The sequence below is a fragment of the Myotis myotis genome, unplaced genomic scaffold (assembly GCF_014108235.1).
Source record: "Myotis myotis isolate mMyoMyo1 unplaced genomic scaffold, mMyoMyo1.p scaffold_m19_p_18, whole genome shotgun sequence".
NCBI classification, from domain to species: Eukaryota; Metazoa; Chordata; class Mammalia; order Chiroptera; family Vespertilionidae; genus Myotis; species Myotis myotis.
Genome location: NW_023416322.1, coordinates 10,478,453 through 10,503,294, shown reverse-complemented (window position 1 = coordinate 10,503,294; position 24,842 = coordinate 10,478,453). Strand labels below are relative to the sequence as shown.

At 43.1% G+C, this 24,842-nt stretch overlaps 1 protein-coding gene and 1 pseudogene across 1 annotated transcript in view; both read right to left on the bottom strand.

The window, feature by feature from the left end:
* CR1 (complement C3b/C4b receptor 1 (Knops blood group)) overlaps positions 1 to 24,842 on the bottom strand; it is a 147,322-nt gene that overhangs the window by 59,382 nt on the left and 63,098 nt on the right. The window lies entirely within an intron of this gene.
* Positions 12,571 to 13,674, bottom strand: LOC118673174 (annotated as a pseudogene).

Here is a 24,842-nt window from a genome sequence, read left to right as displayed (position 1 = left end):
GAAGGAAGGAAGGAAGGGAAGGCATGACCTCAAAATTTCCATAATGGTTTTATTTAGTTCTAAACACGTGGCTAAAATGGGTCCACTTTTCCAGGGTGCCTTCTTCCAGAGGCCAGCTGCGCTGAGGGTTCTGGGGCGTCGCTAGTTCTCCTAACCCCAAGTGCCCTGCCAAGGGTATGCCCTCAAGTAGCTGCTCAGTGAGTGTGTGTTGATGATGGAGGTGCTGGTTTGGGGAGGGCATGGGCTGAATATTGGCCGGATACAGGGAAGATTTCCGGGGAAAACCGCACCTCCCAGCGCTGCTGGTCCAAACACCCCCATGGACAAAGCTCAGAGCTAATGACTGGGGAACAGAAATGAAGTGACAGGCGCTGGGTTCGACCATTTAGATAGCAAGCCCGTGAGGTAGGGCTAAGGGCGTTGCCATTTCACAGAAGAGGAAAGGGACGCAGGCAGGGGCCCTCACTTTCCCCACAGTTAAGAAGTTTCCAGGATTAGAACCCAGGCTGGTGGAATGCCTAGACCTCTTTCTGGCACTCGGATCAGCGCCCGGTCCTCACACAGCCCGTCCTGGTCAGCAGGGAAGGCAAGGACTTCATGCTGCGCCACCTGCGCATCTGCGCTCTCCCTGCGCTGGGGACGCTTAAGACCCTGCAGAGGGGAACCCGACTCTACCCAGAGGCCAGGAGGGCCTGAGGACACAGAGGGGGGTCGCAGAGCCCCGTGCCCTCGCCCTCTCGCAGCTGAGCCCACTGGAAACGAACCCCCAGGATGCGGGGATCCGGAGGCTGCGTCCCTGCTGGAGGCGCTCCCCACGCCCGCCCGCCCGCATCTCACCCCAGGCAGCCGGCAGCGCGAGCAGCATCAGCACCGCCAGGAGGGCTCCTCTGGAGCCGGAGAGAGAGGGCGCTGGCGGCCACGGAGGCTCAGGGCTCCTCGGAGATGGGGCTCCCATCTTCCCCTGGCACCTCTAGGAACCCCACGTTCTCGGGAAGAAAATCCAAGTCACTAGAAAGCGCAGCTCAGAGGACGGAGACCACAGTCGAGGCGGTGCGCCCAGGATCTGGGGAGCGCAGTTGCGGTTCTGGAACAAAAAGCTTTTGACCACAGCTTCCCCTTAATGGGCGGGGGAGACTATGCCTGCTCCCAATTTGCATTGTTTTTAGCGAGTTTGTCCAAACTCCACCTGCAGGTCCATTAAATGGGATCACTCTAGCTGAACTTCAGCGCTTGTGTTTGTGTGTTCTGCCTGCCTGGGTGGGCAGGTCCAAGCGGTGGTTTCTCCCGGCTCCACACCCTTATGCTCCTGCCTGACTTTTGTCCTTTGCAAAAATGTGCGTGGGTAGGTCAGCTCCCTAAATGCCTGCTGTCTGTGGTGACAGTTACAGCAACAGGTGCAGGGTACAGGGACGATGAAGAACCCATTTCTCTATGTTGAATCGAGCCACTGAACGATTTTTTAAAAAAGAGTTACTAAATCAGATTTGAAATTTTAAAATATAATTCCGTCTGTAATAGGGAGACTGGATTGGAAAAGGCAATAGTGGTTGGAGGCGTTGCCATCACCGAGGGGAGTTTTGGTGGCGGCCTTGACTAGATAAAGTGGACAATTAGACGATATTGGAAGTGGAATGAACCAAATTTTTGCATTGGATTTTGGTTACTTCCCTTCTTAAGGTTAGTGGTGAGAAAAATAAAATCAACACTTCACCCAAGGATTCTAAATGAATGGTTTTTACCATTTATTGGAATTAAAAAACACGGGGTGGGACATATTTGGAGCATGGGGCTAAGAGTTCAAGGATGAAATGGGTGTGTGTGGTCGGATGAATAATAGCTCCCCAAAGATGTCCATGTCCTAATTCCTAATTCCTGTGAATATGTTTTCTTATGTAATGAGAGGTTTTAGATGCGAGTGCATTGAGGAAGTTGAGATGGGGGTTCCCCTGGGTTATTTGACTGGGTAATGTAATTACAGGTCCTTGTTAGAGGGAGGCAGTAGATCTGCTAGGAGAGGGTGATGACTGAAGCAGAGATTGGATGCTGCCAAAATCCAGTAATGACAGCCAGCTCTAGAAGCTGATAAAGGCAAGTCAGGAATTCCCTGCCTGTAGAAGGCACCAGTCCTGACAACACCGTAGTGTTAGCCCTGTCAGACTCTTTTTGGACTTCTGAACAGAACTGTAAAAGAATACATCTGTGTCATTTTAACCTACAAGGTACATCTTACAACAGTGACAGGAAACTAATATAGAGGGGAGAGAGGGTTGCTGGATCAAGGAAAAGCATTGTTATTATTATTTTTTTAACTGAGAAAGCTTGGGTATGGGACAAATGGAGTATATTGAGGTCTCAGGGAAGTGGGAATGTTCTAGGAAAAGCTTAGGAATATAGGTAGTGCGTTGATTATGAAGCTGGGTTTTCAGAAAGGCCCAAGAAGAGGCCTTTTAAAAAGAAAACATTTAACATTTTTGTGTATAACATAGATCTCTTTGCCAGTTTGGTAAAACCTATGGATCCTTTCTAAGAATTATTTTTAAACTGGAGGCCCAGTGCACAACATTCGTACACTTGGGAGGTGGGGTCCCTCAGCCCAGCCTGCACCCTCTCACAGTCCGGGACCCCTCTGGGGATGTCTGCCTGCCCGCTTAGCATGGAACGGGCCTAAGCTGGCAGGTGGACATTGCACGAGGGGCCCTTAGATCTGCCACAGAGGTGGGAGAGGCTCCCGGGACCACAGCTGAGCTCGCTAGCTGTGAGCCCAACTTCTGGCTGAGTGGCGCTCCCCCTGTGGGAGCACACTGACCACCAGGATGCAGCTCCTGCATTGAGCATCTGCCCCCTGATGGTTAGTGTGCGTCATAATGACTGGCCATTCCACCATTCAGTAGATTTGCTATTAGCCTTTTATTATATAGGATGCATAAAATAAAGTACATGAGATTACAAAGCAAACCAGTTATAGAGAGTCAGTTCTAGCCATGAACCTTTGAGGTCTTTAGTCTCTGAGACAAGGACCCCAGATTTCAAAATTATTAGGAACAAGAGTCAGTCATTTCTAAAGCAAGAGTTGGAATAGGTTGTATGGAGAGTGGAGAAATTCCAAATATTAAATACTGTCGAGCAGGATGAGGCTTGAAAAGATATTGTAGCAGATATTTCAGTAAATGTGTGAGGTCTTTTCTCCCCCATGCAAAGCTGTGACTCAAAGTGGAGCAAAGATACTCAAGGTGGAAAACTATACTCAGTGCAGTTTCACAAACAGAGACCCACAGTCCAGCAAACCTATCTAACTCAGCATGCATAGCCTTAGCTTGCATAAAGTTTCCAGAATACTGTCTTTATTTGTTCCTGTGTATTCAAGTCTCAGCTCCTACCTTCACTCGTTGAGAAAGGACAGTGTCCTAAATGCGAAGAATGTTTTATATTTTCCATTACTTTCTCTTTTAAGACTCTACTGCAAGAAATACCTACATTGATCATATCACTTACTGTACCTCCTTTTTAATACATCTATTACCATTCTCTCAAGGACCACATATCATCCTTTCAAGCTATTCTCAACAGAGAAAAGGAAGAAGAAGCCATATCGTAGTAGGCTGATGAAAGGGAATAGATGACTCAATTCCCCAGTCCTACAGCACATGCTATCAGAATACACCAGTCATTACCACTTCCTGTGCATTAATCTCCTAACATCTGCTTTCTCTCCTCATTACTTGAAAGTTTAACTTCTAGCTCACAGCAACCTTCTCCATTCTCCCTGCATTAATAGCCCTCAGTGATTTGATATTCCCAGCAATGCTATTTTCAAACACCTGCCCTTTCAGGGCCTTCATCTTCTCTGCCAAATGATCTTATCTTTTACTCTACTCTGCCACTTATGCCCATGGAAGTACCTTCGATTTTATTCTCATTAAGCTATATTACCTCCAGAATTTCGACCATTTTACTGTCCAACCACCAAATCTGTCCTTCTCGTTTGCCCGGACCCAACCATCTTTGTATTTCTCAGTACCCACAACCCATTGATCTCACCACCGTCTTTCAGTCTCAAACCCCCTTAGTGTCCTCACTTTCTACCTCACCAGGTTAAATTCCATGGTCCATCGTTGTAGTCACTATCTGGCATACATCCTCAGCTTCCTTGTTCTTCTTTGACTTTATTACATGCTTTAGACAAACAATGCATGACTCTGGTTAGAGTCAATTCTGCATAATTTTTCTCCTGTACCCAAGGCACTGAATGTGGCTAGAGAAAAACCTGTATCCATGATGCCTAATCTTACTTTAAAAATGGCTCCTTTCAAATGGACCACTGTGATGCTGCTAGTATTCCTAATGTACTTGCCTAGTCCATTTACTCCATCATTCCCCTAAGTGGCTATTTCATATTTTTTATATTGACATTGAATGCAGACATCTCCTACATCATTCTCAATCTCTGTTTATACCTTTGCTGCTTTTCTTCAGAGAAAAATAGAAGCAATCGAAGAGAATTTCCACAAACTTCTCTCATCGCTTCACCCCAAGGCCTGTATCCGGCCTATTTAGCTTCCTTATCTCCTATTAGTATGGTTATACGGTTCACACCATTATCTAAGGCTCACCTCCATAGCAGTATAGATCATCTGCTCTCACTTTTTCAAAAACATCACTCCAGGAATGTTCCTCTCTCTTCAGTATCACTGTTTCCCCCTTTCTAATAGAGTTTACCTTACGCATGCAAATATGTCATTTCTCTAACACAGCAGGCATAGTTCTTTGTTTTCCTTCTAATGGTCCTTTTGCTGGGAATACTTTCTGACCAGAAATCTCTCTGCATGGTTACCTCCCTCATCTTTTGCTCAAGTGTGACCCTTTAATGAAGCCTCATTGGCCACTATTAACAATGGCTTGTCCATTGAACTTTCTTTCCTCTTTCACTGATTTAGATTATTTAAAATATTGTACTTATAACTTTTTTTGGTTTTATCACTATTTGGCAATCTGCTTATTGTCTCTCTCCTCACTAAAATAAAGGCTACACAGGCACTGTCATTTTGCCACTGCTAAATCCCATGACCTAAAACACTGCTTAGCACACCGAAGGATGTACGTAGTTATTTGTTGAGTGTATGAGTGAAATGATTGAGGGAGCTATGGTTAACTATTTTCTTAGATAAAGCAGTGGTAAAGAGAAGGGTATATCAATTCTACCCCAGATCCAACTGTGGGCAGTGAGCTCAGGCCTTGCCATCTGCTAGTTCACTGCCCTGGCCCCAGTAAGTGGTTCAGTTGGTGATATGTGCCATTTTTTGACAAATTAGAGCTAATGAAGGGATTTTGAAGGAGTTATTAGAGAGAAGCTCTTTGTGCTGGACTGCTAAGCCGAGAAGGTGTGTGTTTGGCCTTGTCAGCAAACACTTTTCCAGTTTTTAGGTAGTGTAGACCACAGAATAAGGCCAGCATGGAAAAGCAGAACCGGAGGGTGGGAGGAGGTGAGGGGGTGGGGGTGGAGGAAGGAATAGATTGTTGAGGATATGATTTGAATGTTTTCCTGTTTTGACTGAAGCCAGCAGCACCCGTGATCTTTTCTGTCATGTGATGTAGTGGAATTTTTGTCTAAGCCAGTGTGAGATAAGATTTCTGTGACTTGAAGATGAATGGGTACTAGCTGGATCAGGTTGGCAGAGGGAAAGTAGCCAGTGATGAGAGAGGGTATAACTGTTGGAGCCATGTCCTGGAATAAACAGAGAGAGAACAGTGTAGTCTGTCAAAAGTGGTCAGTGAAATTGATGAATGGATATAGATAAGCTTAGAGGTGTAGGGAGAGGAAATTGAGAGAGATACCCTGTGATATTTTCATTTGCTAAGTGAAAGATGGATAATAGAGATGATGGTAGAAGAGAGTAGATGATCTGAAGTGCATGAACAGATAATGTGGAGAAATGAAAATGGCACTGTGAATGAATAATATATGTTGAACATCTCACTTCTGGGTATATATCCAACCGAATTGAAAGCAATGTCTTCAGGAGATATTTGCTGCACACCTGTGTTCTAAGCAGTGTTATTTCAACAGCCATGAGGTGACAAGCCAAATGGTCATTGAGAAATAAATGGATAAACAAAATGTATATACAGGCAGTCCTCGGGTTACGTCTGATTTGACGTACATCGTTTCGTGGTTACGTCACCATCTCCGATTTACAGTATTTATAAAAAAAAAAAAAGTTCCGCCATTTTGACGTATGTACATATGTGCTTTTTGTTTTTTATTATTTATTTACCACAAGTAAAGGTCAGGAATTGTTATCTTTCTTTTAGATTTTTTTTACTGTTTCACTTCATTACTGTTGTGTATGTGCTTCATGTGAGTGACGTAGGTGCTTATGAAGGTGGTTTCTGACTTATGGCGAAAATCACGTTAAGTCGCGCAGTAGGAACGGATCTCCGACTTAACCTGAGGACCTACTGTACATGCAATGATATGTCTAGCCGGAAAAAGAAAGTACATTCTGGCACATGTTGCAATGGGGATGAACCTTGAGGACAACATGCTAAGTGAAATACATGTGTCACAAAAGGAAAATACTGTATGATTCTACCTATATGAAGTACCTAAATTAATGAAATTCACAGAAACAAACAGTAAATGGTGGTTGCCAGGGACTGGAGAAAAGGGGGAATGTAGAGTTTTTGTTTAAAGGAAATAGCATTTAATTTTTATAACACAGAAAAGTTCTAGAGATCTATTGCACAACAATGTAAACATACTTAACACTTCTGAACTGTACACTTAAAAAAAAGGGGGTTCCGATGAAAAATTCTATGTTACATACTTTTTACCACAATTTAATAAAAGATGTCAAACAGCGTATATAGTCTGAGAGGAGATGGGAGAGTAATTATTGGTAGTCAGTGAGCAGGGTTTTGTTTTCTCAATGGATTAAATGCTGGGACAGAGAAAATCAACAGCTGGATTTAGAGAGTAGCCAGAGAGAAGAGGGTGGTGATGCGCTGGGGAAGCTGATAGGTAGTTGGACAAATGTGAGAGAAATTCTTGAGGATGAGAGCATTAAGTTTGTGGTTTAAGACTTTGGCCAAAAAATACAAGGTGGTGGCATCTAGAATGCATAAATGTTAAATCACAAACTCTAAAACCTTGACTATGTCTGTATTCAGGAGTTCACTGAATCCAGAAAAATCCTATATAATAAAGAGGTAATATGCAAATTGACCATCACTCCAACACACAAGATGACCGCCTCTATGTGGCCACAAGATGGCCAGCAGGGGAGGGCAGTTGTGGGTGATCAGGCCAGTAGGGGAGGGCAGTTGGGAGGGACCAGGCCTGCAGGGGAGGGCAGTTGGGGGCAACCAGGCCTGCAGGGGAGAGCAATTAGGGGCAATCGAGCTGGCAGGGGAGCAGTTAGGCATTGATCAGGCTGGCAGGAGAGTGGTTAGGGGGTGATCAGGCTGGCAGGCAGAAGCAATTAGGGGCAATCAGGCAGGCAGGCAGGCAAGCGGTTGGGAGCCAGTAGTCCTGGATTATGAGAGGGATGTCCAAATCAGGGATCGGGCCTAAAAGGGCATTCGGACATAGGACATCCCTCGAAGGGTCCCAGATTGGAGAGGCTGCAGGCTGGGCTGAGGGTCACACATACCTCCCCCCCTGCACAAATTTCGTGTACTGGGCCTCTAGTATCATATAAGACCACTTTTCACAGACTACACTGTTCTCCCCGCCCCTGTTTATTCCAGTAAATTGCTCCATCAGTTATTAGGGAGTGTTGACCACAGAAGGAGGCCAGCATGTAAAAGCAGAACCGGGGGTGGAAGGAGGTTGGGGGAGGGGGGGTGGAATAGATTCCTGAGGATATGATTTGAATGTTTTCCTGTTTTGACTGAAGCCAGCAGCACCCATGATCTTTTCTGTCATGTGATGTAATCAAATTTTGGTCTGAGCCAGTGTGAGATAAGATTTCTGTGACTTGAAGGTGAATGGGTACTAGCTGGATCAGGTTGGCAGGGGGAAAGGAGCCAGTGATGAGAGAATTTTAAAGATAAAGTTTATTTTAATAACACATGTACGTATTATTAAATGACATGTTATAAGCAACTAGGGCTTCTGAAAAAACTGCCAATGAAACAACCAGAGTGTAACTTGTACACCAAAATGTTACAATTAAAACTTGGCTCTAAAACCTCAACACTCAATGCCCCTAAGGAGTAAAAGAAAACATGCAGAACCCAGGATCCTCTTCATTAAGATAATGTGCTGGTTATTTATCATGAACACAACAGGCTAGCTCACAGATATACACTAATAGACCCAAAGATGCCTCTATTATAGAATACTCATGTTTACAGTATTGCTGAGCATCTGACCACTTGGAGGTCTCTAGACAGGTGGTAAAGAACGACTTTTTTATATACCCAGGAAGGCACTCAGATTCCCAAGATGTCCCAACAGCAAGCTCAGACTGATCACGCTGAACTTTAGGCTTAGCAACAGGATACTTTGGCAGGAACTTACCCTGACCTAGACACAAAGACCACAGGAATGTCAAAGTAAGAGAGGCTAAAACTTGCACTCTGCCTCTGCTTTGTCACTAATTTTCCTGACAACTTTAATCTTTAGAAAATAAACAAAAAAAATGAGTAGCAATCATTTCTGGGACAAAAATACATATCTTGCAGTTAGGGGTGCAAATACAAAGAAATAAGCTCAGAAGGGCAAAGACATTTTAGGATAAACTTTAGAGACTTTAGGAAGAAATGGAGGAAGTCATGTTTCATAAAGTTCCACAAAGACCCTGGAGTAGTTTCATTTTCCTACAATCTAATAAATAAAATGTAAAACCTTATAAATAAAAAGTTTTCTGGGATAGCACAGGAAACTAAAGTGCATCAGAGACCTTATAAGCTCAGCACAGGTCTGATTCTCTAAAACAGTGGTTCTCAACCTTCCTAATGCCGCGACCCTTTAATACAGTTCCTCATGTTGTGGTGACCTCCAACCATAAAATTATTTTCGTTGCTACTTCAAAACTTTAATTTTGCTACTGTTATGAATCATAATGTAAATATCTGATATGCAGGATGTATTTTCATTGTTACAAATTGAACATAACTAAAACATAGTGATTAATCACAAAAACAATATGTAATTATATATGCATTTTCCGATGGTCTTAGGCGACCCCTGTGAAAGGGTCATTTGACCTCCAAAGGGGTTGCAACCCACAGGTTGAGAACCACTGCTCTAAAATTACTTTAATGAATTTACATTACTATCTTAGTTATTTAAGCTTTAGGTCATAGCATTAAAGTGTTTATTATTCTTTATTATTGTATTCCATTAACTAGAAAGGGGAAGAGACTCAATCATGATTCTAGCCCTGTTGCATAAAGACTTCATTTTTCAACAGGTATTTTGAATCAAATCTGACATCAGCCAATTTCCTGTTTTCATGGGGAATAGGATTGAGGATTTATTTTATCCTCATTTAAATAAGATCTAATCTTATATATATTTTGGAAAAATTCTTGATCATTAATTCTGCTATTACCTGCCCCCCCCCTTTTTTTTTTAACAAAAGACCAGTTTATGTATTTCTTTGAATTATGTCACAAAAATTTAATCATACAAATTATATTCCCAAGCCCAAAAGAATCTTTCTAAACAAATAAAATACATAGACATATAAACAAATTTAAAATCCAAATTATTTAAAAATGTTAAATCACAAGAAATAAATTGAAAGCATGACCATTCCATCTGACTGTCCAGGTTAGAGGAGCTTAATGCCGGAGGACTGGGTGATTCTTTAAGTTGGTTCTGCACCCCCCCCCCGCCCCCCGCCCTGAGCCTGTGCAGGACACCCACCCTAACAGCCTGCAGTTCTGCCAGGCTGCCCACCAGTGTTTGTACAGTACTCCCACCCTAACATCCTGCTGGGTGATGGGTTCATGAGCAAATGCTGAAACAGCCAACACAGTGGATTACAGTTATTCTTAAAACATCCTACTGTTGCCTAAGTGTCCAAAGCTGTGAATTACAGTCATAGCCTCCAGGGAACAAAGTCAGGTGTTTTGGTAAAGCAAGGCACCCAGGACGAGGTTTTGAGGAAGGCGCTGTTTCTTTGGTCCTATAATGACTTTAAATACGCTACATCTCCTACAGATTGTTCAAGTGACTTCCCACAGAGCGAGCTAACTTCTGTGACCTTCCCTGACATACAGCATGCATCCACATGTGGTTACAGATGGTAACGATGAAAGTGTAAATAAAATGAGCAATGCGAGACCCTGTTTTTATAAGAAACTCAGTTGAATGACTACAGGATGCATTTTAAGTCTAATAATTTGGCAAGCAGGAAAAGAGTGCCGATTCTTAAGAATAGTCAGCATCAACCATGTCTACTGAGCACAAAGCTACTTTCCTTTCAGAGTCTGTCATACAATCTAGTTTACATATCAAACTACCCCTCCTTCTATGAAACGTGACATTCAATATAAACGGATGTAAACATTTAAATTCTGCATCTATAGTACATGTTCCTCCATGAAACAGCCTACACCACCACGTCACCTCTTCCAGGGCTGATCCCATCACGGCGAGGAAACGTCCTCATGTGGCATTTCCGACTTTCATTCCCAAATACCATGTCCTTAATTTTTAATAGAACTAGCAACTGGCACTTTTCTCCCACGAATTAGCATATTTTTTATAATGAACAAAGTAGTGGAGAGAGAAGAAGTAGAGGAGGAGTAAATAACATTTAGCAAAGTCCATTAGAGTGACTTTTTACAGTTTTTATACTATTAGCACAGGAAGCTTTAAAAATATATTAAGTATGATGAGAAACATAAAGTAAAATAATTCTACTCCCTGGCAATCCTGGCGTCAATAAATAAACCCACATTCCAACTTCAGTAAGTATTTTGCCCACCACGTCCTCTATTTCTTCTGCTTAGTCCAGCCGTGGGCAAACTACGGCCCGCGGGCCGGATCCGGCCCATTTGAAATGAATAAAACTATTGAAAAAAAAGACCGTACCCTTCTATGTAATGATGTTTACTTTGAATTTATATTAGTTCACACAAACACTCCATCCATGCTTTTGTTCCGGCCCTCCGGTCCAGTTTAAGAACCCATTGTGGCCCTCGAGTCAAAAAGTTTGCCCACCCCTGGCTTAGTCTCTCCCTGTACCACCTAGGCCAGTGACGGCAGAACCTTTTGAGCTCGGCGTGTCAGCATTTTGAAAAACCCTAACTTAACTCTGGTGCTGTGTCACATAGAGAAATTTTTTGATATTTGCAACCATAGTAAAACAAAGATTTATATGTTTGATATTTATTTTATATATTTAAATGCCATTTAACAAAGAAAAATCAACCAAAAAAATGAGTTCGCGTGTCACCTCTGACACCCATGTCATAGGTTCGCCATCACTGCTCTAGTAAATAACTCATGCAATTTGCCACTTCGCCTGTGGTGCTGAGCACATGGAAAAGAAACCTTGTCAGAGGCACAGGGGAGCCAGCGCCTCCTGCCTCACCTCCGGCTGTGCTCAGAGGCCCCGGGGACTCAGAGCCCCTGGGAAGGGGTGTGAGCGCCTGGGAAGCACTGATCGGCCCTGGGTGTCAGTCAGAGCGCCATTTATTTGAGGTGATGCCATAGCAAACTGGAATGTCTCCAAGGAAAATCGTTTTAGTCTCACTTTTTTGATGTCAGTCCTACTTTGGTGGTGGTTTTTGTCAACAGTTGTAGAGCTTACAGGTCAATGAGTAAAATACTCATTAAAAACATTCTAATGTGTACAGCTCATGCTTTGATCGTTCAAAACTCTCCAAATGGAGATATTAGACAAGAATTATTTTAAATTAATAAATGAGTTTTTAAGCCCTTTAAATTACGTATGAAAACTTTAATGGAACACACAGGAATTAATTTAAAGCACCACTGAAGACTGATGTGATTTACAGAAAAGAAGCAGGTAGGGGCAGGACAGCTCCGCTAGCGCCCAAGCGCCCAGTGCCGCCTGCATGGAGCGGGGATGCTTTGGAGGCGCTGAGAGACCCGACAGGCAGATGGAGAAATGTGTGTGTTTCTCTACGTGGAATGTGAATGTGGACTCTGCATTTCATTCTCTGACAAGCCAGACCCAGAATGGTACTTCACCAGTTTTTATGTAGTTGAATAACATTTAGCGATCTTTTGTTTACCAAACTTTTGTATAAATATAGAAATCTTGGGTCCGTGGAAATGTTTCTCAGGCTATACTTCTATTTCTGCACAGCTTTATAGGCAGTAATCCTAACTGTCAAACTCTGACTATGCCATTGGCTTGCTGACCTGCACGGAGGAGTAAGACAGACACCGAAGAGAATGAAGTAGCTGGTCTGCAGACATGACCGCTGACACCTGCTGCGTGCGCTCTTGCAGCGAGTGCACAGGTCATCCCTGCGGCGGTCCAAACGGCCAGATCCCTCCAAACTCAGATCTCCAGTCCCTGCAGTGATTCTAAATCCCTGGCAATACTTTCAAGCGTGGATTTCTAGAGGCGACAGGCACGCTGTCACATAGACACATACTTGAGCTGAACATTCATGTTTTCCAACCATTTGGACAGTATGAAGAGCGGCGACACCCTCTTGGGATCTGAGCAGTCCTGGGGGGTCCACCCCGCCCCCCCAGAACCCCTTGGCATGGCTGCGAGCAGCGCTCACTATGCTTTGGTGGGATTGCCTGCAAGTTTGGGGTCATAACCGTATAGGAAAGTAGCTGCTATTACAAGGATGGCTCCGAGGAAGAAGACACTGGTTGGTACAAAATCTTGTAGCCAAAAGTAGGATATCAGTGTCGATAATATTATGGATAAAGAGGTTGCAAATCCTTTTAAAATATTATCTGCATGCTTTCTAACAGCCGCTATGACACGGCCTCCCAGTGCCTGAAGCGCAACAACTGCCCAGGTCAGTCGGTTGCAGCCCTGGAAAAAACCCGTTCTGTGATACCAGTTCTCCGTCATACACGCCCATCAAGCCAAATACGCTCCCGAAGAAACCCAGTTCAATGTTTCTGACCCACACCGACTGCTTGATTTTTTTAAAGATTTTCTCGAAGCACGCCCCAGCAAAGCCACTGGAAAAGCAGGCCATGAGCACGGCCATGCGGCCCACTAACTGCGAGCGGGCCGAGAGCGCCTTCGGGTGCAGCTCCTGGGCATCCGAGGGCCGCTGTACGAAAGCCACTCCGGCCATCAGAATCACACACCCCGCTTCTCGCTCGGCAGAGACACGGAGAGCAGCGCCCTGGTCAGGATCTTCGGCTGATCCGTGACCTGGTCGGTGGCCGCGTGCAGATCGGACAGCGCCACGTGGAGCAGGTGGTTCTGAAGAGCGGATATCCCGGGTGGAACAGCGGGTTTGATCGTTCCCATCGGCTCCTGAAGGATCTCCTCCCGCAGGAGTCATTCAGTGCTCTCAGACCGCAGTGGCCGTCTTTGCAGCCTAACAGATGGCAGGCCATGATCTTCAGAATCTCAGCCACCGCCCGGCCTGGAGCAGGTACCCACGCCCCTCCTCCTTTAAAGTCCTGGAGCAGCGCCTCGGGAGCACCAGGCTGGTCGTCGGGAAGACCAGAATCCCCAAGGAAAGGCATTGGAGGTTGGCAGACAGGTTTTATCTGCACCTGCCTGCGCCCCCCCCTCTCCCCCTCCCTGTTCCCGGGAGGAAGAGCCGGGCCTGTGGGGCAAAGGCCTGGGGGCGAGGCCCGGCCACACTGCCTGCGGGGCCACAGCGCCACCTAGCAGAGGGGGGGCCGCACGCCAGGCTCGTCAGGGGCCCGGACCCGGCTCCCCCCCTCCCTCCCCGTCCCCCTCCCCCTCCCTCCCGGGCCCTGGCTCCCTCGCCCCGCTCCCAGACCCGGCCTGTTTGTTTGTTTTTTTAAGCAACTCTCCCATGGTGAAACTCTATTTCTGGGGTGGTCTGCATACCATGACTAATCTACATCGCCTATAAAATGTTGGCTTTTTCTCCTTAACTCAGGATACACCCAAAGAGTAATTCCAGTTTCATAACTCTCCACAGAGTTGCCGGAGACCTTCACTGAGATTGCACTGACACTCAGCTTCTTCTTTTCCAGTTTTGATTTTTCTTCCTACTCATTTCTGTAAATATTGAGCCTAAGAGCACTTCCTCATAACTGTCTTGCACACCATCTCTGTCTCAGCATTTCCTTTCTGGCAACCTAACATGTGACCACCACAATCAGGCTGTGGAGCAGAGGGTGCTTCTCCATTTCCAGCTATAGATGGTCCGGTGACTCCCAGGATTGTTCTAGCCAGGGCGGGTCCATGAACTGCAGAAATTGTGCCTGGAATGCTTACACTGGCAGGAACATTTTAACGCTGTTGCAATCACCATTTCCTCATTTACTTTCTCTCCATAAGCCTCTGAGGATTTTGGAGTTACGTGGTAAATTTATATCTTAGTCTATCTACTGCCCATGTTACCCTCCACCAGTCATGTGTTCATTAAATGCTGCCAGAGAATCCTCCTCCATCCCTCCAGAGCATCCCTCCTGGGTTATAACAGGGTAGTATTATGGTTTGGTTAGTGTCTGCCACGCCCCGTACATTATAGCAAATATTTACTGATTGCCTACTGTCTGCCTGCATCCAACAGTGGGCAAAACACAGTCCCTGCTTATATTCCAGTGTGTGTGTGTGTGTGTGTGTGTGTGTGTGTGTGTGTGAACCCACAATAAAAAAACATGAAATAAGGATCATGAAAATAGGAATGGTTTGTTATTGTTCATCAGTGTGTCCTTGGGACCAGCACAGGACATGGCACGTGCAAGGCAACTATTTGTAGGATGATGGCTGCTTAGGACAGAATGCAGCGTTCAAATTGTATATGTGATAGAATTCTAAAAATAGAAACACAAGAGGATATAAAGACAGAAGGACATAGACCCAAGTGTTAAAAATTATTGTCCGTTCATTGTGTATGTTTGATACGATAAGCATGCTTTCTGTGGCATATATATTTTAAATTGCATATTCCATTCAGTAAAACACCAAATAAACCCAGTGGATGGGCTGTCAGCTGTATTTTTGAGCTGTAGGGGAAAAGCAGATTAGCATTTCTTAGGGTGGTCATTTCTCCTTGGTTGGTTACTAATGTTTTCTTAGGTGGTTTTGCATCTCCCCTCATATAGGACCCAATATGATGGGGAAAAAAACAAAACAAAAAAGAAAACAATTCCAAGAAGACATTTGGTAATAGAACAGTGTACTGTCTATATTTGATAGGAACACAAACATGACTCCATGCGCCACCACACCCCCCGCCCACCGCAAAAAAAGGAACAAAACAAAACTCTGCGGATAGTGGCCAACAACCAATCTATTTGAGTGCAAAAAGCACTGCGCGCCCTTCCAAAACCCGCTGAACCCAGGAACCCAGCCTTCTTCCCTGCAGCGCCCCCCGCCCAACACGCGCTCCCGGCGCCCATACAAAGCCAGCAGGGAGCTTCCCGGCCCCACACCCTGCGCCGCTGCTCTGGGCACTTCCACCAAACACACTGCGGACAGCGCCACACCCGCCCGGGACCCCCAGCCCACGCCAGGGGGGCACAACAGCCCGCTCACCCAGGAGCCCCCCGGCCCAGGGAGCACAGCGCCGCCCCCCACGGGCACAGCAAGGGCTCAGCATCAACCTCGGGCGCCAGAGCACTCGGGGGAGCCCGCACCTGGAGCACGTGCCCGCGCGGCTCGTCCTGATTGATCCAGGCCCCAGACACCTGCAGCCTTTGCCAGGGACGCAGCTTCCTTACCCGGGACACTCTGGGGCGCCCAGCGCCCGCCGCGGCTTAGAGACACCACCAGGCAGCCTTCGCCACCGGCACTACGGGCTCCCCCCCACCCCCTCTTCCAAGATCCGCGCGCAGAAAGATCAGGGCATCTCCGGCCACGCTGTCACCCCGGGTTGACCCAGTCCTGAGCCTCCTCCCGACCCACCAAACGAAGCCCCGCTCCTCCCCCTCCCCGCCCCCGCCCCCGCCCTCGGCTGAGGACGGCCTGGGGCTCCCCGACCCGCTCCAGTTCGCCCCGGAGCGCACACCCTCTCCAGGCTCCTACCGAAGGATGTGGGCAACTGGAGCACTAGAGCCACCAAAAGGACCCCAACGAAGCTCCAAGAGGAGAAGGGGCTCTCAGGGCGCCGGGGAGGTGTGGTTCGCGTCCCGCCAAAAGCCGTCATTGTCGGGGTGATCAGTGGGAATCCCGAGCGAGCCAAGGAGCAGGTGCCTCATGGAGTTAACTTAGCGGATGTACTAGTAGCAAAACAAAGATTCAGTTCCAGGTGCCGCCCCACAAGTGGGCGTGTCCTGGGCGGGCGCCAGGGCCAATCGGCAGCCTGCAAGGAGGGGTCTGGGCGAGGGGTGGTGTGCAGGCCTGGAAGGGGAAGGACAGCCCTGGGTGGGTTTGGCCTCTGCACTCCCCACGCCTAATGTAAATGACTCTTGTCCCTTACTCTCCTGAGCGGACCCCTGAGAAGGAAAAATATTCAACAACACTGTGCCATTAAGCATATTAAGCCTCGACTCTACGGGGCCCATGACCTTGCAGAACTAAATGTTTCGTTTCATGGAAGAGGAAATGTACCTGCATGAAAAAGTAAGAATAAGGGTGTATTGAGTGGCAAATTCTTGGGAGCAGTGAATGTCAGTAGAGTTAGAATGGGTAGGAATTGGTTAGAACGTTAGATGAAGTAGAAAAATAGAGCTTTCCTGCTGAAACAATCTCTCAATCCCGGACAATTAAGAATGAGCAAGAATTATTTGTAGGTTTGTAGGATTGTGAGTTAACCTTGTGTGAGTAGTCAAAGGAGGGGGAAAAACCAGTGACATGATGGGTAGTAAAAAGAAAACAAAAGTTGACATTTTCTTCCCATTAGTTGTTGCCAAAGAAGAAAAATATCACCCAACGTGAGTAAACATTTTGAGGGAACAAGCGTCCCCAAACCTTTAATTTTTAACCTCAGTTTTATAAATGTGAAACGTTTTTAAATTGGAAATGGATTTTAAACCACCAGTTCCATTTAGAGCAGTGGTTCTCAACCTTCCTAGTGCTGCGACCCTTTAATACAGTTCCTCATGTTGTGGTGACCCCCAACCATGAAATTATTTTCATTGCTACTTCATAACTGTAATTTTGGTACTGTTATGAATCATAATGTAAATATCTGATATGCAGGATGCATTTTCATTGTTACAAATTGAACATAATTAAAGCATAGTGATTAATCACAAAAACAATATCTAATTATATATATGTTTTCCGATGGTCTTAGGCGACCCCTATGAAAGCGTTGTTCGAACCCCAAAGGGGTCGCAACCCACAGGTTGGCGACCAACAGGTTGAGAACCACTGATTTAGAGCCTCTCCCAAAGAAATCATTAAAGCTGTGAGCAAAGGTGTATGTATAATTTTGGAAGAAATGTAAACCTTAAGTGTCTAGTAATAGTATTAAGGAATTGATGCTTGGTAGCGATGTGGGGTGGAATTCAATGTAGCAAGCAGTGTAAAACACTATCAATGTGAGAAACTAGAATATATTCATAAATGAAAAAAAGCAGAATTCAAATTAGTGTATACCTTTCGGTATTTCTTTTATTGAAAAAAGCAGTATATTTATGCACATAAAAAGAGATTAGTTGGAAATATACCACAATTATATTTAATTTTCCTTGTGATTTTCAGTTTCCTGTATTGACTGACCTCATGTTACATTTAGATTCAGGTAAAGAAAAACATTTTTAGCCATTATATATATTTATATATAAATGTAATATATATATATATATATATATATATATATATATATATATATACTTAACCATTATATATATATATATATATATATATATATATATATATATATATATAGTTGTTTTGTTCATACAATGGTGGGGATAGAACCTGTACTGCTCCAGGTTAAAGAATGAGATGTTGGTGAGGAAATGGAACTCCCCATATAAACCTGAAATTCTTCTGGAACTGCAAAACTTCATATACATTTACACAATTCTGCATCTGAGATGTACTGAAGACTTCTGGGTTCAACAAACATGGAATTTCCTCTTCCTCTCAGACCAACATAATTAACATTTGGATTACTGGCCGAACATGTAAGGTACTACATGTGGAGATGATTATAAAATAAACACCAAAATATCTTGGGTTATTAAATCTAGATACTCCACAATGAAACAGATTAAAGGAGGTATAATTAAGGAGACAGTGAATAGGAAACTCAATTATGAGGAATTATCATTTCTCTTCATTCTAACAGTAGTAAAAGAATCATACTGGTAGTTAAGTAGCTTAATGTTGTCACTTATTAAAACAGAGAATCTATTCTCTACAACCACCAGTACACTATGTTCTATGTCAATTATATCTCAATAAAGGTGAGAAAAACCTTTCCCATCTATTTGGGGCTTGGAAGTAAGTAGTTTTTTTCTTGTGAGAATATTCAAAAGATAGGGGGAAAATATGGTGAGTTTCTTAGTTACAGGTACTAGATTAGATTCAGAACTGGAATTTGCTTTCAGTCAATGAAATTTCTACTCTTGGTGTTCATCAGAGCATTCTAAATATAATTTAAAATTTTCACATAGATTGCTTCAGTTTATTTCAAGTTGACTCATCTCGGGATTTGTCCCAAGCCTTGTTCCCTATTTTTATGGACAAGCTCTATGAGTCAGGAATAGAGTTTCATTGCTTTTTCTCCCGTGCCCTGACAGTCCTAGGCCTGCTGGAGCTGTATAATAAATATGTGTTAAGTACTGAGTGAAACAAACAGGTGTAGAAGTCAAGTGCATTTAACATGTCTCATTCAATGCTTCACTCTATGGGTTTACCAAATGCTAAAAAATTCAGAGAGATTTTGATTTTGATCATTTTAGACACAAAACACAAAACTGGATTTGTCTCTTTAAAAAATGAGATATGAATGTTTGCAATGAAAAGCTTTTTTAATCAGGCAGACAAGCTGACCTATGAAGTGGAGCTAATGTTTGTCCCTTAGCATTGAGATCATTTTAGTGACTGAGTTCAAAGGAGAATATTGATCGTGAGCTTCCTAAGGTCCTCACAGGAAAAAACAACAACACAGAGTTAAGGCTTTGAGGAAATAGGGGAGTAAAAACGAGTGGTTCTGTCCTCGCTGGCACGGTTCCGTGGTTAGAGCAGCAGCCTACCAACCCAAGGGTCGGGGGTTCAATTCCAGTCAAGGGCATGTACCTTGGTTGCAGGTTCCCCACTCCACTTGGGTTGGGGTATGTACAGGAGGCAACTGATTGATGTGGCATTCTCTCATCAATGTTTCTCTATCTCCCTTCTCTCCCACGCCCCCCCCCCCTCACTAAAATCAATGGGAAAATTCTCCAGTGAGGATTAATAACAAAAAAACTAGTGGTTCCTCTAACTCCCCTTAAAGACTTTTTCAAACGGCTAAAGAGAAAAGGAGAAGAGAGTGGTGAATGTGCAGGAATACCCAGGTTTTGAGCTGTGTGGCAGATCCCTTTTAGGGCTTTATGAATTGTGGTATGATGTAGTTGGTATGTGGGGATGTTATGAGAGTCCGACTTCTTTAAAAGAAAACAATGTTAGATGATTCTTTGCCGCCTACATTAGTATATTTACATGATGCTTTTCAGAGGTGGGGTAGCAGCATGAATGCCCCTGTGAATGCCCTCAGAAAAGGCCTTCGACTGTCCCGGTGAATGACACAGGAGGGGTTTGTGGAAACCTGAGAGAGTGGCTGGCTGAACAGAGGATGAGCCCTGCTTCTGAGACTGGCCCTGAGAGCGATGCCTTCTCTATCTGCACCTGGTAAGCACCTGCCAGCCAATAGCTGTTACCAGCCAGAGCCTTGCTGTGGTAGGCCACACCCAAGCAGGCCTTTTGAAGGCAGCCAAATACAGAAAGGAGGGCATTTCTCAGAAGGAACACGTCTTCATTTTGTTTCCTCTTGTTGTTGAAGGCTCTAAAAAGTAGATATATTGCAAACCATATTTCATAACAAGAGTTTCAATATTAAAAGCTTTTATTTCTTTCTTATAATGGAAGAGACAAGATTTCATTGAAGCATTATCATTTAAAATTAACTTACATCTCATATCTAAGTGTACAAAAAAAGTTAGATTAGCATTGGAAATGGCTTTGGAGAGTAATTGTTTCAGCTGCTGCTTTTCCGACGAAAAATGTGAGGCAAGAAGTTAACAGAAGCCCAACGGGTATGGCTCAGTGGTTGAGTGTCCACCCATGAACCAGGAGGATACGGTTTGATTCCCTGTCAGGGCATATACCCAGTGGGGGGCATGCAGGAGGCAACTGATCAGTGATTCTCTCTCACCATTGATGTTTCTATCACTCTCTCCCTTTCCCTTCCCCTCTCTGAAATCAATAAAAATATATTTAAAATAAAAAAGAAGTTAACAGAATTGCTCAATAATACAATTAAGTTAGGCAATATGGTATTTTATACATTATTTCCCAGAGATAAACAATATTTAAAAAATATCTCATGGGTTTTTAACAATTAAAAAGTCACAGCATCAGATATTTGTTAATCACATGGTGCACCAACCTACTCCATTGGGGGTGGGGGGGAGGAGGGGAAAGAATTTAGAATTTTTTCTATGAAGGGATTTTTGATACTAAGCAAGGCTAATTCTCAGTTAATTTCTACACCTCTTTTAAAAGATTCTATTCCCCAAACCCAAGAAATAATAGGAATTTGCTAAGCAAACCATTGAGCATATTTTTATATTTGTGGACTATTACCTGTGTGTGTGTGAGAGAGAGAGAGAGAGAAGGAAAGGGAGAGGGAGAGAGAGATCTGGATAAATATCTCTTGCCCTTTCAGAGAGAGGTAGGGAAGAATTGGTCTTTGAATTACTAACTCTCAATTAAGCCCATTACCCTTTGTGTGTGATATGTTGCAATTTATTGTCCCACTTTGTCAGTTGACTTTTTGGTTCTGCTATGTGTTTTTTTCTCTTGCATGATTTTAAATTAAACTTCTAGTTGAGGTCCAGTTCACTATTGATATTTATCAATATAAATATAAAATATACTTCAAAAACAACTATTAAAACCAGAATTACACAGAAGTTAGCAGTTGTCATACACAAATCTATTATTAAATATCCAGTAAGATTCTGATATTGTCTAGGATGGCCCATAATATCACCCCAAATGAATTTTTCATCTATAAGGATTTGGATTTTTTAGAGACTTTAGGGATACTTGTTGAGAATGTGTCAATACATGTTATTAGTTTGATAAATTCTTAAAAGTCATATTTCTTAGTAAATTTAGTGTATGCTGAATCCATTCAAAAGTAAACTAGTTACTTTTATATAAAAAATTTACTTTTATTTAAAATTCAGTATGTTTCTTAAACAGAGCATAGTACAAAGTACTTTTTAAATAGATTTTAGGAAATATCCAAAGCTTATTTCCCCCCCAAATATTTCTCTTGAGTATTCTTAAGCCATCTTTCCTATAATCATCTAATGACTTTTTAAGAAACAGAAATTACAAATATTTTTTTGAGAAAGTGAAAACATACATATCTTTTACTCTAATCTGTCTAAAAGGAATGGATTCTGCTCTACAAACAAAAAAGAAGGTATTTAAGAAAGAAAGACATATGTGTGTATAAAGACCCATATATATGAAGAAAAATTAGCAGAAAGTGAATTAAAACATTAGCAGTCGTTATCCCTGGGTAGTATAATTACATGTGACTTACTTGTTTTTTTATATCTTCCTCCTGCATTTTCCAAATTCTCTTTTTTGAGTCCATTCCATATTACAGTTAACACTTGAACAACAAAGAGTCTGAACTGCATGGGTGAATATTTTTCAATAACTACACTTGAATATTTTTCAATAACTATACAGTTGCCCCTCTGCATCCTGAGATGTTGCGTGCAGGATTTAGTAAATGGCCAATCAGAAACAGCATTTTCATTCAGATGGCACCACTTAACCCCCACATTGTTCAAGATCACCTATATGAATAATTAAAAATAAGAAAGACAAATGACAAACTTATAGACAGAAATCCTAGGTGACAACTTCTTCTTTTAAGTAACTGAGATGACTGGTACTTCTAAGCCCTAAGTGCAGTCCTTCCCCTGGCTAGACGGGGTGTTCTTTCATTTCAGCACAAAGAAGGAAGATGGAGTGACAGCATCCACACTCCGAGGAGGCAGCTTCCTCGGGAACTGGGAGAGCTCCAGCGTCTCCACGAGCACACGCTGGCCGCTCTGTGAGGCCACTTCAAGGACTTTATGAGTCTGAGATCTTACTCTGGTGAGATGAATCGGCTCCTTTCCAACGAGCATTTTCATTTGAGATGTTCTTCAGCTTTATAGTAGGTTGTCAAGGAGGGACACTGAAATAAAAGGAAATCTTATTTAAATGACAGCAGGGTCAACAAATTTCTATGCTGCTAATCATGATGCTGACATTACATATATCTTACACGTTTAAAAGAAGTGTTTATCACCCTCTGTTTTGGTAGCCATGTAGGACACGAGACAGTATGGCATAAACTGAGACACTTAGTAGATAAGAGATGAATGAAAAACTTGACCATTCCCCATTTCTTTTTGTAAAAGGAAAAGTGTCCTCAGAGTTGAGCAATTAAAGAAAAAGTGCCTTATTCCAGAAAACCTACAGGTCCATTGTAACACACAAAAGCTTTCTTTTAGTCTCCTTTCTGAACCATGGTTACAGCAGGGGGAAGGAAACAGAATCTGGTAGTTTGGCGGTGGGGCAGTTTCAGATAGCCTGTCCTCCTGCCCTTGTCACAGTCAAGATTGAAAGGAGGTATTGCATAGTTTAAGGTGTCCAAGTGCTCCCTCCGCCAGTCTTTCTTAAGGCCGGGAACACTGTGTTGTCACAAATGGTCAGACTCCCCTCAGCTCACCTGGCACTCCCAGTAATTATTGCCACCTGACCCTTCATCATTGTCCCCTTTCTAGCTCACAAGTGTTCCCAACATCCTGTTACCTGCATCATCATTGAGCATTCTCATGTGTTCCAATGCATGGCTGTGTCTTTGGAGTCTGTCTGCCTCATTACCTATATCCTCTCTGACCCTGCACCTGACCTGAGTGCACAGCTTTTCAGCTTGGCACCGATTCTAGCTCACTCCTTGTCTACAAACGATTAACCTTCTCCTGTAGAACACCTGTGGTCAGAATTTCAATCTTAAAAATGAAAATTTGACATTACTTTATTAAGGAGTTTCTAGCTTTTTATAAAAAAGCTGCCAACAGTTAATAAACACAACGTGAGATGCACCTCGATGTAAAAGAATGTCTCCAAAAAGTTGAGGATAACTAACATTTAGGTAAATTGATTCTCAAATATTTACTGACCACTTCTCATTTGATTAAGTCTATACTCAGAAATTTGAGGACATTTACAGTGATGGTCTTTTTTTATTATTATTATTAGTTAAGGTATTACAAATGTGTCCACATCCCCTACAGTGATGGTCTTTATGAATACGTAAGTTAATTTAGCCTGGGAGAGAAAACACACAAGCACAATGTGTGGTTCATTAGGTTAGGGGCAGACAAAGAATATTGGGGACCAGCTATAATGATAAGAAATATTAATCATGCTCTGTTCACCATGATTGTTTTGTTCTCATTAAAGAAAGCACATTTTAACCTGGATGGGAGTTGCATGTGGGACCTGGGAGCTCACCTGGAAATGTGGTCCATCCTCCACTTCCAGGAGCTGCCTATTATCATTGAAAGGTTAACAACCTTGTTGCAGAAGCCAGAGGCAACCCCAGGCCTTTGCAATCCCCAGCCTGCATTACATTAAACTGCCCATTTTACATACCTTTTCTTAATCCCTTTTGCCAATTTCCCCATGTAATCTTTGTCCATCTACCCAATATAAGCAGCTGGCTTACGGTGGGGGTGGGGGAGGGGGGCTTGAGCAGATTTTTATGGATGACGTGCTGCTCTCCCATACTGCCGGCATTATTGGAATAAATGCTCTTATATGACTCAACCCTGTCTGCTGAAATGGCTCAAGTAGTGACAGGCAGCCCGGACTCATTGATTGTCCCGTTACAAAGATCAGTGACTAATCAAAATTTGTAGAATCAATGAATGAGTGAGTGAAACAATGCAATAGCGTTAATAGGTAAAAAACAAGAAATGAAAAGCCGAATACTGTATGATGAATTCATATACAGTTTTTAACAATGAGAAGATTGGTTGTCATTTGTGAAACCAAAATCACATCAACATAATCTCAAAGTATAACCTTGCAAATGTAAAATAATATGCCAAGTAGCTTAATAATACTAACCACTGGGTGGAGGGTTATTACAAGTTATTTTTATTATTTTTATGTTTCTGGGTATTTTCTGTTTTCAATGAGTATATATTATCCTTGAAAGAAAATAATTTATTTTAAAAATTGGAATAGACAGGAAGTGCTTTGAGTTCTAAAGAGAGACATCACTTTGGACTAGAGTAATTAGGGGGAGCTTCTTGGGTCAGTGAATTCTGAGGTGGGTTCATGCAACTTAGATTGGAAGGAAGGTGGCAAAGTGTTTTAGGCAGGTAACCTGGCAAGAATAGGGTAAATCAAATGATATTTTAAGCAGTCTTCTGGAACATTTTTAAATAAAATTTTTATAAAGACAAGTATTGCCCTCATGGTCTGGTTATTTAGTCTGTTTATATTTGGTGGTAGTATGGCTGGCTATGAATCAGTTTTGCATAATTTTTCCAT